A 16,538-nucleotide genomic window follows, 5' to 3' on the forward strand; every position below is an offset into this window, starting at 1 on the left:
AATCATTATCCTTATCTCCTCGAAGAGATGTAAATGTTAGCAAGTATAACAAATAAATAAATAGTAAATAGAAAAGAATAGTAGGGAATGGCACCGGTCAATAGACGCGGTATTCCTTCTTTCAATTAATGGACGTCAAAGGAAGAATTATTGTTGTCGAATTAACGCGCTATGCTGTCTCCACCACCCTTCCCGTTTCTTTCATATAACTTCCACCGTCCTTCCTTTTTCATACCAGCCTTCCTTCCTTCCTTCATCTATATAAAAGTTCCGCCAACCTTCCTATTAACTCAAAGAGCCCCCTTTGCAGTCCAGCCAATTCCTCAATTTCAAGTTTACAACAAGCACCTGCTTATCCATGGCTGCTCAAACCCTTTCATCACCTTCCGAGCCTCGTTGGAATCACGATGTCTTCTTGAGTTTCAGAGGTTTAGACACCCGCAAAACCTTCACCGATCACCTCTACACCGCCTTGGTGCATGCCGGAATTCACACCTTCCGAGATGACGACGAGCTTCCTAAAGGGAACCACATCTCTAACGAACTGCTCAAAGCTATTCAAGGTTCAAGGGTTTCTATTGTGGTTTTCTCTAAAGGCTATGCTTCTTCCAGTTGGTGCCTTGATGAGCTTGTGGAGATCTTGCATTGTAAGAATACTATAGGCCAAACTTTTCTTCCCATATTTTATGATGTAAACCCCTCGGACATACGAAGACAGACCGGATCTTTTGCTAAAGCATTTTCTAGGCACGAAGAGCGGTTTCAGGCGGAGATGGAGAGGGTGCATAAGTGGAAAGCAGCTCTTACTGAAGCTGCAAACTATTCCGGTTGGGATATCCAAAACGTTGCAAACGGGTATTATATCTTACGATCTCTTATGCTTTTTGATGCATTAATAAATTATTATTATTTTGTCTTTCGTTTTTCTGTTAAATGTTAGTCGAAAATTGATAAAATAAAATAATATTGAGGTTGAGGATGAGGTAAAAATAGATTGACAAAATTTAAAGAACAAAATCTCAAAGTTATTTCAACTAGAATCCAATGGAAATCTAGACTTTCATTAATCTAAATAATTTCAAACTAATTTGGGATGCTTCAATCATCTCGAAATACATCTTTTATTTGGACAAAACCAAATTAATGACAAGTAACCGATGTTAGAACATATAAACATATTACGCTCAAACTAACATGCGCTGTGGAGATAAAAAGATAGGATTCAGGCTTACCTCTAGCCATCTTTGATAAAGCGTTTCCACGAATATATGAAGAACAAAAATATATTATTTGAGTTATCTTCTAACCTATGCCTATGACTGTATTACCGTACTGATGGTGTACACATGCTATTAATTTATAGGCTAGGTTAGGGACCCCAAATATGGTAAGTACAGTATTGTTCCTCCCATCAAGGAAACAATATTATTAATTGATTTTAAATCAATTAAACGATTCCATTACTGTGATCTAAATTAATAGAAATTATCATAACCATAATACCGTATATTATATTTATAATAAATATAATAAACACCGTATATGTGGCATATAGGCCATATATGGAGATAATATTATACATTCTCCCACTTCACCTTTATGACACATGACCTTATAGTATTAGGTTCTTTAGTTTGGCCAATCACTTATGGAATCCTCCCACTCAGATAAGAAATGTTTCACATGAATCATGACGGTAAAACCATTATAAAATTAGGTCATCCTTTCCATGTATCACAATATAAAACACTCCTTAAATGAGTACCTTATGGATAATCAAGCTTTATGAATGAACTTCCTATAAATCATTCGGGTCCAACTTTATTTATCCTCATGGATAAAATAACAAATGTGCACAAAATCTTTATTATAATAACTTCATGTCTATAGACCAAAAAGAGACAAACGAATTTAACCAAGCAAAAATGAATTAATGAATTTCACATACTCTGCATGACTTTATACTTTCTTTACCGGTAAACTTTTAGTCATAGGATCCGCAATTATTAATTCAGTGCTTATATGCTCAATAGACCCTTTATGTCTCTTAATGTTATCTCTCGTATTGAGATACATGATGTCGATTTACTTTTGCTTCTACTCTTTATTCTTATAAAAGAAAACTATAGTAAAATTACCGCAGAGTATCTTTATGGTCTAACTGTAAAATTGACAATATTGAGACTTTCAACAAAATGTCTCATCCATCATGCCTGTGTACCAAATTCATAGCAAGTAAGAATTTTAGCTTTCTTGTTAGACGTACCAATTATAGTCTGCTTACTACATCTCTAGGATATATCCCTCAATAAGAAAATATATACCCTAAAGTAGATTTTCTACTATCTACACAATCAGCAAAACTCAAAATCTAAACAACTAACCACCTCCAAATGGAAAGTGTATCTTTAGGTTAAGTTGTACTTCTTGGTTCCTTGCGTATACCGGGAGACTTTATTTGCAGCACTTTATTGACCCAGTATTCTTATTGCCAGTCCAATGGTTAAGTCTAGTGCAAGCATATGCTTGCATTAGGTTGCATAATGCAGATGCTTTACCAAAAACTTTTCATCTGCCCATGTTCCAATACATGTTGGGACAATAATCTGTATTGAATTTGTCCATCGTAGTTGCTACTAAAGGTGCAAAAATCCTTCATTCTAAATCTTCCCAAAAATCTTTTCAATGTAGGCCTTCTGAGACAATTATGTTAATGTTCTTTATGTCCCAGTGAATCTCTGTGTCAAAAGACATAAGAGATTTCACTCAAATCCTTCATTTTGAAGTTTTGTGAAATGAACTTCATTTAGCAAACCTAAATCACCACTTGCAAAAAATAATATCTACATATGGGTCTAAAAAGATTACTTTACTCCCATTGACCTTAAGGTATATATACTAATTAACAAGGTTTTCAATAAACAATGAAGTAACAACCTTGTAAAAAGTATACCACCGATGAGAGATCTGTCACAGCCTATAAATAGAATTCTTTAATTTGCAAGCATTCTGACTGTTATTTATAAAAACATTTTGGTTGTTTTGTGTAAACCTCTTACTTAAGATTTCCATTCAGGAAAGTTGTTCTCACATCCATTTGATGTAGCTCTAGGTCAAAATAAGCTACTAATGCTATGATTATCTTAATGAACCATTCTTAGACACCGGAGAGAATGTTTCATGATAATCAACGCCTTCCTTATAAGTAAAACCATTGGCTATGAGTCTAGCTTGACTTTTGAGCCATGGATTTATCTCTTACTTTATGGCATTGAACCACAATGTGGAGTTATCTCCACTCATAGCATGTGAAAACAATTTTGGATCATCTTTATGTCCAACGTCAACATCAGACTCTGGGAGGTATACAACATAATCACTAAGAATTGTTGATCTCCTTATTCTATAGGATTTTCTTAATTCTACTTCCTCTGCATTTTGCAAAGTCTAAGTAGATTCAAACTGAACCTATTCTTCATGAGTTGACAATTCTAAAACTGATTGTAGTTCAAGGTAATCAATTTGATTTTCCATAAGTACAATCAAACGTTCTTCATATAAAGGAGCCTCAGTCAACTCTCGTGTTTCCTCTAAGTAAAACCTTTGAGGATAAACACTCCCACTAGGTTCAACATCATCTAGAAATTTTACAATCAACAACTTTAGGATTATATGAAGGATAATAAAACAGAAAAACCCTTTAGAGTTTACTGTATAGCCTATAAAAGATCTGCTGGTTGTCCTTGAATCTAATTTCCTTAGGCGATAATTGTAAATCCCCTCTTTAGCTTATTTATGTGTAAATAATTTAAAGTAAGCTTCTATCTATTTCATACTTTAAAAGGTGTCTTAGGGATAACCTTAGATGGAATCATGTTTAACATATACACAACAGTCTTCAGGGCTTTACTCTATAAGGGTAATAGAAGATTAGTATTACTAATAATTTTCCTTTTGTGTGTACCTACCATAATACTTTTTACCTATATCAAATCTTATGATCTTCATGTTGTTTCTCTTCTTCTTCCTTATAGGTATTGAAAATATTCAATATATACCTTAGCTTTATTATTTAGAAGATAGAGAAACATAAACCTTATATGGTCATCACTAAAGGAAATAAAAATATCTCTAACATTTAGGCAATAAGTATGAAAAATGTCAACACCTTTCAATGTACATAATCTCAAGGATTTCAAAAAGCTCTTTTCGGCACCTTTAATCGTCTTGTTGGTATGCTTTTCCTTATGTAGTCCACACAAGTACCAAAGTCAATAAATTACCAACTTTTATTTTATGTATGGAGATATATTTCAATCTCCAAAGCCATAATAAGAGCATTTTTAAATTCACAAAGACTCTACTTTACATCAACATCAGTATGTAGAAATAAACAAATAATTTTGTTTCAAAAGTTGGGACATAGGTTAATTTTAAATAGACTTTAAATAAACCCCAAACCAATATTCCACCCAAATAAGAAAATTTCAAGTTTAAAATAAAATTGAAATTTTTAACAAACTAAACTAGAAAATAAATTTCTAAAAGATTATGGAATATAAAATATTTTGAAGTAAAAAATATAACTGAATTTTAAAAGTGACCTATAGATCCCAACAACCTCCAACTATAAAAAAAAAAAAAAAAAAAAAAAAAAAAAAAAAAAAAAACACTTGTTCTGCATTTGTTGACAATGTGGATTGTTAAACAATAATCAATCCACAACATATTTGAATGAGCCACTAAAAGAGATTCACGACATACTAGATATATGAGATTATCTTTATTTTAAGTCATTTCTCATACTTTATGCAATCTTTCTTTATATGCCCTTAATTTTTCTTATTGCATGAGAAATAGGTATCTTGATTGCCATAATACTTTATTGGCACCTTATTCTCATACTTTAATTGATGGACATGATTGCATTTATTGGTCTTTTCCTGAATAATAATGTAAACACTTTATGAATTCTCTCATCTTCTTGAACACATGGTTAGAAGTTCCTAACCATTTATCCTTATGTTTGATAAAATTATATGCTTAGAAGAAAGAATTCAAAAATTGAAATAGACCAATAATGACTCAAACTCTCAATCTTTAAGGACTTAAGCTAAACTATAATATCCTTCATTTCCATAATGTGATTAAAAACTATTCAAATGAAAAAGCATATTAATCTTTTTCCAATCATAAAAATATTATCACAAAGTATTAGAACATAAAACTACCAAAAGGTGGAGTAATAGGAATATCTGCAATCACCAAGAAAATTAAAATAAGAATACTTTAATGCTATGAAGTAACTTTATTTTAAATTAGCCAATGCCAATTTAAATAGTAAATTTCAACCTACCTGTGGGTAAAGGTTGCATCATGCATGAAATTTACTCTTTATTAATAAAACTAAAAGCAAATTTAAACATTAATAAATAAAATTCTCCGTACCTATGGGCAACCGAGAGAAATTTTACTTTTAATACTAAATTTGTTATCTTATTCTAATTAAGTCATAAAAATAAAAATTTTCCTGTGGGGATAAGGAATTAAATTTATGAATTAATTACAAGAAGATGTTAATTTTTCTATATGAAGTTCATCTGTATGATCTTTATGCAATTATTATAAAATTGAGATGATGTGGCTCTCCCAAAATCATAATAATCACGCAGCAATTCATGAACATCTAATGAAATTCATTATGAGGTTCATGCGTGTAATCTTGATGTAATTATCATTAAAATTTGGGATGCTGTGGCTCTCCCAAAAATTATTATGATAATTACGTGTGTGTAATCTTGATGCAATTATCATTAAAAATTGGGATGATGTGGCTCTCCCAAAATCATTATAATAATTGCAACTTCATTAACATCTAACAACTTTGTAGATGCCCCCTAAATAGCCCCAGGAATATAACAAACCAATACGAAAATGGGGTAAACAGTATTTTTCAAGGTGCAACCAGGTGAGTTCCCAGGAAAGTGAGGGGGGTCACAAGGACACACTTAAATCCCAAGACTTTCCTAGCCATAACTTTTCAAGACATTGCATTCTTGGATATTACCATAAACACGCCAACATATATGGTATTGTTAATTATTCTTATGTCTATGCATCAAGCAATTTATATTTAAACAATATAAATTCAATAATTAAAATATATTCCTCAATTCATGTATTGAAGAAACAATAATTTTAATACAGATCAATGCAAAACATAAGATAAATAAAATTGCAATATGAGGACATGATAAAAATACATGGCCCAATGGTTTAGTAGGTGGTTTTAAGCTCTTTACACTTGGTTGACTCAAGTTCTAAACCCCACATGAGCCTATTATTTTTAATTCTTGATGGGCTACTGAAATGGGTTGTTGTATTGGGCTGGCCCAAACCAGGTCAACCCACTTCAATGAGTTTTTTTTTTGTAATACTAGATAGGGACAACGGGTTTAAAAACCTTACTTGATGCCCAACCCGACCCGTATTTGTCTTGATGGGTTAAAAAACCCTAAAAGCTTAAAAGAAAGCCCTAGCCACCACCCATTTATGCGCCGCCGCCACCCATCCCCATGTGTCGCCACCCCTATTCCTGCCACCCCTTATGCGACGGCCTCGAGGCCGCCGCTTGACGACTAACGGCGACCCGTGTAGGTCGCTATTTACCGGAGAAGCAGCGGCCCGGAAAGGCTGCTGCTTGAGAACTGACGATGACCCTTATGGATCGTCGTTTACTTGAGTAGCAGCGGCCCGAAAGCGGCGACCCACGTTTGCCCCGGAACTAGGCACCCCCTAAGGGCCGCTAGTTTCGGTGACGGTCCACGCGGAACGACGCCGTCCACGACGGGTGGTGCCTACTATATGCAGTGGAAACCCGCTTAGCTTTATGCGGGTTTTCGCCAGCGAATGGCCGGAGTTGAAGATGGGTTTCACGGCTGATTTTCCCACATGCCGATCATGCTGGTGACTAGATGGGTTTCACGGGTTTTTCTATGCTTTACAATTATTTCAAATCCACTAGGCAATTCACAGTGGGTTTCACAAGGGTAAAACAGTAGAAAATACCCATATCTAGGTTTTCATGCTTTTCAAGTATGTGAATAGTAAACAAAAAATTAACGTAACTATATTCACAAAAAATCTACTCGATTCAATGTAAATTAAGAATCAACAAAAACTTATTGCTTAGCAAAATAGTATAAAGGTGGCTCTGATACCACATGTTAGAACATATAAACATATTATGCTCAAACTAACATGCGCAACGGAGATAAAAAGACAGGATTCAGGCTTACCTCTAGCCATCTTTGTTCAAGCGTTTCCACGAATATCTGAAGAACAAAAATATATTATTTGAGTGATCTTCTAACCTATGCCTATGACTGTATTGCCGTACTGATGGTATATACATGCTATTAATTGATAGGCTAAGTCAGAGACCCCAAATATGGTAAGTACCGTATTGTTCATCCCATCAAGGAAACAATATTATTAATTGATTTTCAATCAATTAAACGATTCCATTACGGTAATCTAAATTAATAGAAATTACCATAACCATAATACCGTATATTATATTTATAATAAATATAATAAACACCGTATATATGGCATATATGCCATATATGGAGATAATATCTTACAACCGAAACTGTGATGAGTCATGTTTCATCATTTCTGTTTAACTTTATGACTCCTAATCCACATTTATCTTTGTTATAGAAAAAGTAATACGAGTTTTATAGTGATGGGCAACATCAAATCTAAAATCAAGATGCATAGAATTCTGGGGTATTAGACTCTATCAAATCTTTTGTTTTGAAATTGAACTCAATTTTGTCATACAGCATTAACAACTCAATGTTAACATGATGTTTGTTTGGGATTGGGGTTAATCCTAAAAAAGATGGACAGAGTTTTTCTCCGACTTCCTTCAATTCAGTTTATAAAAATGTCATTGTCTTTTTATGCGTGAGAAGCATATGCTTTTTAAATAGCAAATACAGAGTTTGAAAATTTTTAATTAAAAAAGCATGTGTTTTTTCTAACTTTATCCTTACTATTTAAAAAGCACGTGCTTCTCATGTGCAAAATGAACGCATGACATTTTTATGGATTGGGTTGGAAGCAGTTTTTCCAACCTAGTTCGGAAGAAATATTTGTCTGTATAATTTTCCATTGTGGTTTAATTCAATTTATTATTAATTATCAAAAAAGTAAACACCGATAAAGATATTGTTTTAAAAAAAGGTTCCATTTATATCTTTGTTTTTCAAATTTCTAAAACTAGAAAACTGTTTCATTAGAACTACATAAAGCATGTCCCTAACTCTATCCATTATATTCCGCATTTAATTCATCATGTTGTTTCCATTCTCTGGCAAGACTTGTGTTTTATTCGAACAAGACACCGAAATAGGCTTGTGTTTACAACGAAAATTAGTCTCAAATGACCGAAATGATAATATCCTTTTGAATCCTATGACTCATATAATTTTCTTCATTTTCTTTTCTTGTGCTTATGTTGTTTTTTTTGTTTTCTTTTAAACTATAATTATCAGGTACGAATCAAGGTTCATCGAGCAAATTGTTGAAGTAGTTTTGCATAAAGTGAACAATTCTTGCTTGGATATTGCTAAACATCCAATAAGTATAGATTATCGTGCTGAAAAGATTAAAGCTTTATTAAATCTTGGAACAAGTGATGTTCGCATTGTATGCATCTATGGCATGGGTGGAATCGGTAAAACAACCTTAGCCAAAGCTGTTTATAACCAAATATATAATGGGTTTGAAGGAAGCAGTTGTCTTTTAAATGTTAAAGAAATTTCTGAACATCTCAATGGTTTAGTTCATTTGCAAGAACAACTTCTTTCTGATGTCTTGAAAACCAAGAACTTGAAGATTGCCAATGTTGATAGAGGAATCAATTTGATTAAGGAAAGATTTCGTTGTACAAGAGTTCTTGTTATCCTTGATGATGTGGATCACTTGAAACAACTCAATTCATTAGCTGGAAGCTCTGAATGGTTTGGTCCAGGAAGTAGAATCATTTTAACAACTCGAGATGAACATTTGTTAACCGAACTTAGAGTGCATGACAAATATAAGGTCGAGGAATTGAATCATGAGGAATCTCTTCAACTTTTTAGTTGGCATGCCTTTAGGATAGCTCATCCAATAGAAGATTACCGAGAGCTTTCAATTAGTATAGTTAATTATGTGGGAGGGCTTCCATTAGCTCTTGAAATTTTGGGTTCCTCTCTATCAGGAAGAAGCACTATTGAGTGGAAAACTGCATTGGAAAAATTACAAAAACATCCTCACCATGAGATTTAGAAAATACTTAGAATGAGCTTTGATTCACTAGATGATGATACTGTGAAGGACACATTCCTTGATATTGCGTGTTTCTTTGTTGGCATGGACAAAGATTATGCCATCAAAATTTTTGATGGTTGTGGTTTCTTTCCGGATATTGGTATTAATATTCTCATTGAGAGGTCTCTCATGACATTCAATGACAAAAATGAGTTGAGGATGCATGATTTGATTCGCGATATGGGAAGGGAGGTTGTTCGAGAAATGTCACCCAAGAATCCTGGAAAACGTAGTAGATTGTGGTTTCGCGAGAATGTCTTAGATGTGCTTAACAAGCATCTGGTAAGAGGTAGATGCATTAATATTATATAAATACATGTACATGTACATGCACATAGACATAATATGCATATGTTATGAAAGTATTTCTATATGAGAGTTTTGTCTTTTTGCCAAACTTGAATATAGCTTGAATATTCTATCAATATGACCCATAACTGGAAGATCTTAAATCCTACGTACAATTCTCTAATCAATCAAGCAACTAGTACTTGACTTTAGTAAATTAAAAAATTAAAAAAAAAAATAAAAATTGAAGTATGCAATTCTGGCCATGTATAAATCACATTAGTTTTATTTATTTATTTGATTATGGTGAAAATATATAGGTCACCTCCAATTTGAAGGTGTTCTAGCTTCACAAAAAATGTGAATATGCATTGCTAACCCATCTATGTTTTCAGGGATCAAGAGCAATAGAGGGTCTCAACCTAAGTCTACCTACACTTGAAGTTGAAGATGTACAATTGAAAACTGAAGCATTTGCAAAGATGAAAAATTTAAGATTGCTCCAAATCGATGGTGCATATCTCACTGGATGTTATGAACATCTTTCCAAAGAGTTAAGATGGCTTCATTGGCATAAGTGCCCTTTGAAATTTCTACCACCAAATTTCCACCTAGAGAACCTTGTTATTCTCGACATGCAGCATAGTAATGTCAAACAAGTTTGGAAAGAGAACAAAGTATAACAAATCTTACTTTGCCTATTATTTTCTTATTAAATATGAATGAATAAATTACATGAAATTCTCTTTTCTTTTCTTTTTTTTTTCTTTTTTTCATTTGATTTCGTTTTGACAGGTACTCAACAAGTTAAAAGTTCTTAATCTCAAAGGTTCTAAACGTCTCACCCAATCGCCAAACTTCTTACTAGTCCCACATTTGGAGATGCTGATACTTGAAGGTTGCACGAGTTTGGTTGAGGTACATGAGTCCATTGGACATTTGGAAAAACTTGTTTTATTAAATTTACAAGGATGTGAGAACTTGAAGAGTCTTCCAGAAAGCATTTCTAACTTAGAATCTTTAGAGACTCTTAACTTGCCTGACTGCATAAAAATTAACAAGTTACCAAACCAATTGGGGAATATGGTTGCTTTAACAAAGCTGATCCTTAAAGGTTGCACAAGCTTGGTTGAGGTACATGAGTCCATTGGACTTATGAAAAAACTTGTTTTATTGAATTTACAAGGATGCAAAAGCTTGAAAAATCTTCCAGAAAGCATTTCGAACTTAGAATCTTTAGAGACTCTTAACTTGTCATTTTGCATAAAAATTGACAAGTTACCAAAACAATTAGGGAATATGGTTGGTTTAACAACGTTGAGACTTAAAGGTTGCATGAGTTTGATTGAGGTGCATGAGTCTATTGGAGATTTGGAAAAACTTCTTGTATTAGATTTACAAGGATGCGAGAACTTGAAGAATCTTCCGGAAAGTATTTCAAACTTGCATTCTTTAATGATTCTTGACTTGTCTGACTGCATAAAAATTGACAAGTTACCAAAACAATTTGGGAATATGGTTGCTTTAATATATCTGGTTGCTGATGGAACGCTATTGAGCAACTGCTATTGAGAAACTCGAAAATGTATCATTATCTGGATGTAAAGGGCAATCATCAGAATCTTGGATGTCACAATTTTTGTCAGGGTTATCACGAAAATGCCCGAAACCCATAAATTTGCTACCAACTTCTGTTTCTGGATTGTGTTGTTTGAGAAAGTTGAATCTCAGTGATTACAATTTGTTTGAAGATGAGATTCTTATGGGTCTTCGGAGTTTATCTTCATTGAAAATATTGAATTTATCACGAAACAATTTTCGTAGCCTGCCTCATTGGATCGGTAGCCTCCCTAAATTAGAAAGACTTTGGTTGGAGGAGTGTACAAGTCTCCAATCAATTCCAGAACTTCCTGCAAGTTTAGACGAGTTGTATGCACGTGGCTGCTCATCATTGCAGAGACTCCCAAATGTGCCGAACCTGGAAAGATTATGGACAAATTTTTTCATGGAGAGATGTGACGGTCTAGCATATGATTTCAGGAAGAGTCTTCTCCAGGTTCTCGATCTCTCTCTCTCTGTGTCTCTCTCTGTCATTCTCTCATTTTATGATGTGAACTTTTTTTATCATGCATGTGAACATTTTTTTTTCTTTCGAAACAGTACTTGTCCGAGTGTGGTGACCGGTATCGTTACATTGTGCTCCCGGGTGATGAGATTCCAAATTGGTTCAGCCATAAGAGAAATGGATCTAAATCGATATCCTTTCAACTACCTTCACTTCCAAAGAATCAAATCAAGGGGTTATTTGTTTGTGCTGTTTGTGGACAAAGTGCAGATAATTTCGAGGAGAACGTGCGTGGTGTCCGTGGGGTCCCTATTGAGATTAACAACCGCCGTTTGAAGCCAGACAAACATCCCTATTTCTTGATTCCTGTAACGCTTAAGAGAGAGCGTTACTGCTGCATAATGTATACACCCAATCCATTTACTGAAGATGAGATAGCAAGTGGAATGGAAATGACGATATCCTTGGTTGGGACACTCATTGAAGTGAAGGAGTTTGGAATTCATCTAGTCGTTGATGAGCCAAATGCAATAATGGATTCCGAATATTCAATGGATATGGCATCCGCCATGAGAGGTCGTGATGATCATGACAATGAGGCCGGATCAAGCCGCATCACATTCTTGATGTCAACGCGCGGTTCGAGAAAAATGAAAAGAAGATGCGATTTCTGCGGTAGTGCTGTGCGTGTAGGATCCGGCTACTATGCGGTAGAAAAAAGTACCGCATATCTGCGGTACTTTTTTCCACGGCTGGGATTCACATAGAAATTACCGTGACTTCTCCGTTAGTTACCCTCCGTTTAGTTTTTTTTCTTTTTCTTTAGAATGTTCACGCTTCCTCTTTTTTCTTCTCTCTCATTTTATTTTCTTTCCCTTCTTCTCTTCTTTTCCTCTTCTTCTCTCTTCTCTTACGTTCCAGAAACATACGAGTTTCTTTTCTCCTCTTTTTAGTTTCTTTCTTTTTCTTTTTCTTAAAATGTTTCATCCAGCCCAGAAAATCCACCACAATAACAACCCAAATCAAACCCATCAACCGGAATCTAAGCAATCTCAATGAAACCCAAACTGAAACTCCAATACCCACCCATTCGGTGTGGAGTTCGAACAAAGAACCAAACCAGCCTAATCAATCAAAAACCAAAATACCCAAATTTTATCTTCAATCAACCCAAGAAATTCAAGACTAAAGAGCTAGAGAGGAAAAGGATCTACCTTGAAGAAACCCATTTTGCCTCAACCGGTCACTCTTTCTCTATTTTCTCTCACTTTCTGCATCTCTCTCGCTCTTCCGCTCTCTTAGTTATGGTATCACTCTCGCTCTCTCTGTATGTGGAACCCAAAAGAAGAAGAGAAGAGAAGAAGCAAGGAAAGAAAATAAAAGGAGAGGGAAGAAAAAGGAGGAGGGGTGAACAAAAAAAGAAAAAACTAAAAAATAAGAGAAACTCATATGTTTCTGGAACAGAAGAGAAGAAGAGAAGAGAAGAGGAGGAAGAGAAGAGAAGAAGCAGGGAAAGAAAATAAAAGGAGAGAGAAGAAACAGAGGAGGCATTCATGAAGTGACAAGCCGTGAGCATTCTAAGAAGAAAAAAAAAAAAAAAAACTAAAAATAAGACTAACGGGGAAGTCACCTTATTTTTTCACGTAAATCTCAGTCGTAAAAAAAAGTACCGCAGATATGCGGTACTTTTTTCTACCGCATAGTAGCCGGATCCGTGCGTGTATACCCTTTAAAACTGCTACAGTTGAGTGGGCCAATTATTTGTATTTGTTTAGCCATTTTATTTGTACCACTCTTCTTCTTTTAATTTATTTATTTGAACTCGTACCAAAAAAAGTTATTTACTTGAACTTTTATCAACTTTTTTGCTTTTTGTTATGACGCGATACACGAAGATAAAAATAGTTTTTAGTTTTTTCAAAATGTATTATAATATAAATGCGAAAATTATTTTTATATTTTTAACATTATTTTAAGTTATCTATTAATATATTTATCTTAAGAATAAAAAATAAAAGATAGAAAATAAAAATACAAAAGAAACGTGATAGTTTTTCTGTATATGTAGACGACCAGAAGCAAGGCAAACTGATACCAACAATAAAAGGATACGTGAAAACAATATGACAAAATCTCACAAACATGATGTTCAAGAAATATATTTCTATATATATCATGTTCACGAATTAAAAAGAAATGGTGTTAGAGATACTAGCTTATATTACAAATTTCTTAAAAGTCTACCGTATCATTTATCACATTAGTCTCATGAATAAAAGATAATAAATATTGTAACACATTCATTTTCCAAAAAGAAAATGCTGCTCCAAGTAAATTTAATTAGTTAATGACTTGTGTGACACTCTTATAACCTAGGAGGTGAGTTTATAAAAAATTATAATAAATATTGTATTACATTATGCATTTCCCTAAAAGAAAATGCCTCTCCTCTTTAATAATAGTAAATAAATAAATAAAAAGCTTCTTAAGCCACTCCGTCGCTCCCTCTCACTTTTTGTTTTTTTAGTAAATTATGAAAATAATAATAGAAAGGAATGACACCAATAAAAAGAAGAAAAATAAAATCTAAAACAAAAACAAAAGCAAAAAAAGATTCTCGATTTCACACAGTATGCTGGCACCAGGCTCCTCCTATTAACTCACAAGAGCCTCCTTTTGCAGTCAAGTCAACCTCAGTCATAGCAGAGCAGCCGCTTATCCATGGCTGCTGCAACCCTTCCATCACCTTCCAAACCTCGTTGGAATCACAACGTTTTCTTGTGTTTCAGAGGGGAAGACACCCGCAAAATCTTCACCGATCACCTCTACACTGCCTTGGTGCATGCTGAAATTCACACCTTCCGAGATGACAACGAGCTTCCTAGTGGGAACCACATCTCTACGGAACTGCTCAAAGCTATTCAAGAATCAAGGGTTTCCATTGTGAATTTTTCTCAAGGCTATGCTTTTTCCAGTTAGTGCCTTGATGAGCTTGTGGAAATCCTGTACCGTAAGAATACCATAGGCCAAATTCTTCTCCCCATATTTTATGATGTGAACCCCTCTTATGTGCGAAAACAAACCAGAACTTTTGCCGAAGCATTTGCTAGGCATGAAGACCGGTTTCAATCGGAGATGGAGAGGGTGCACAAGTGGAGAGCAGCTCTTACTGAAGCTGCAAACTATTCCGGCTGGGATCTTCATAATATTGCAAATGGGTATTATGTTATGTTAAGCTCTCTCTTGTGTTTTTTCATGCAGTTTTTTGATCTGTTTATGTCTTTTCTTTTCTTTTAATGTTAGACAAAAATTCATAAAAATTAAAGTTGGGCAGAAATTATTGACAAAATTTAAACAAGTTCTTAAAAAATATTTTAAATCCAAATTTAATCTATGTTTTTTTTGGGGATGAATATACGGAAGTATCAATTTAATCTATGTTTTCATCGATCAAAATAATTTCAAACTAATTTGCCATGCTTTAATTAATCATTCTCGAAATGCATGGTTTAATTAGTTGGACAAACATAGTTAATGTATGAGTGAAATTGTGATGACTCTGAATCATCATGTCTGTTTAAATTTGTGAACTACTCATTCACGTTTATCATAAATTTTCATTAAACCCAGTAAAAAAGTGAAATGAGTTTTGATATATATATATAGTAGTGGGCTATTGATTTTGAAATATCAATGGGAAAGTGGCATAGCTCTTGTTGTAAATAATTACAAATTTATCGACTGAGTAGTAATTGAAGTTCATCTGAGAGAATAGAAGAGACTGCTCAATTCTTTCATCTCAGAAAATTACCCCATGCCTTAGAATCTCTCTTGTGTAAAGTTGTTGAACAAGAAAATTTTCTAATAAATATTGTTGACACAGTTTTCAATATGATGACGTGTTGGTTTCTGATTTCTTAGTATTGGCGAATTGAGTTCAAATTCTTCGGGTTTGATTGTTCCCTTTCTTCAATACATGACATTGGATGGTGTGGACCAGAGGGAAGAGATGAATAGCTCAAATAGAATGAGTGGTTTATAAAGATACTCATTAGTGCTAAGTCCAACATTGCCTAGTTAGTAGGTGAAACTGGGCTTTATAAGGAATTCTAGGGAAGCTTCAAATTGACTAGTCCTTTTAGGGTGATAGTGTAGATGTGGCTAACGCTTTTCCTTGGGTCGTTACAAATGATATCAAAACCAATTAGTAACGATAGGTCATGTGGTATTGGAGCACCGTATGACGTTGCTCTGTCGAGGACGTCAGGGATTTAGGGGAGGGAGTTTATAATTCACCGGTCCCATATTGGGAAGAGATAAATAGCTCACATAGAGTAAATAGTTTATAAAGATACTCATGAGTGCTAAGTCCCACATTGTCTAGTTACTAGATGAAACTAAGCTTTATAAGGAATTGTATGGAAGCTTTAAACTGACTAGTCCTTTTGGGTGATATCGCAGATGTGGCTAGCGCTTTTCCTTGGATCGTTACAATTAACTTGAAGGAAATAAAGAGTTACTTAATAATGTTTAAAGTAGTGAATAGACAAGATGTTGCCCATACGTCTATCTCTGCTTCGCTCTCTCTTTAATTTTCTCTCTCTTTCACATAATATAATTTTCTATTTATTTTTACATGGTATCAGAGCTAAATTCATGTGGCCTTTAACAAATATCATAAGCCTATTTTGTTGTGATCTGCGGCTCAATTCATTGGCGAATCTTGACACAATGTGGTTTGGTCATTCATAGGATTTTTTACGGCTAGTTTTCCGTTCTCCTACCATCTTTGTCAGTTGTG

The 16,538-nt window shown here is 34.1% G+C and overlaps 1 pseudogene; it reads left to right on the forward strand.

Moving 5' to 3' along the window:
* The first annotated feature begins 259 nt into the window (after window positions 1-259).
* Window positions 260-12,448, forward strand: LOC133871744 (disease resistance protein RPV1-like; annotated as a pseudogene).
* The last annotated feature ends 4,090 nt before the right edge of the window (window positions 12,449-16,538 follow it).

This window comes from Alnus glutinosa, chromosome 1 (assembly GCF_958979055.1).
Source record: "Alnus glutinosa chromosome 1, dhAlnGlut1.1, whole genome shotgun sequence".
Lineage (NCBI taxonomy): Eukaryota > Viridiplantae > Streptophyta > Magnoliopsida > Fagales > Betulaceae > Alnus > Alnus glutinosa.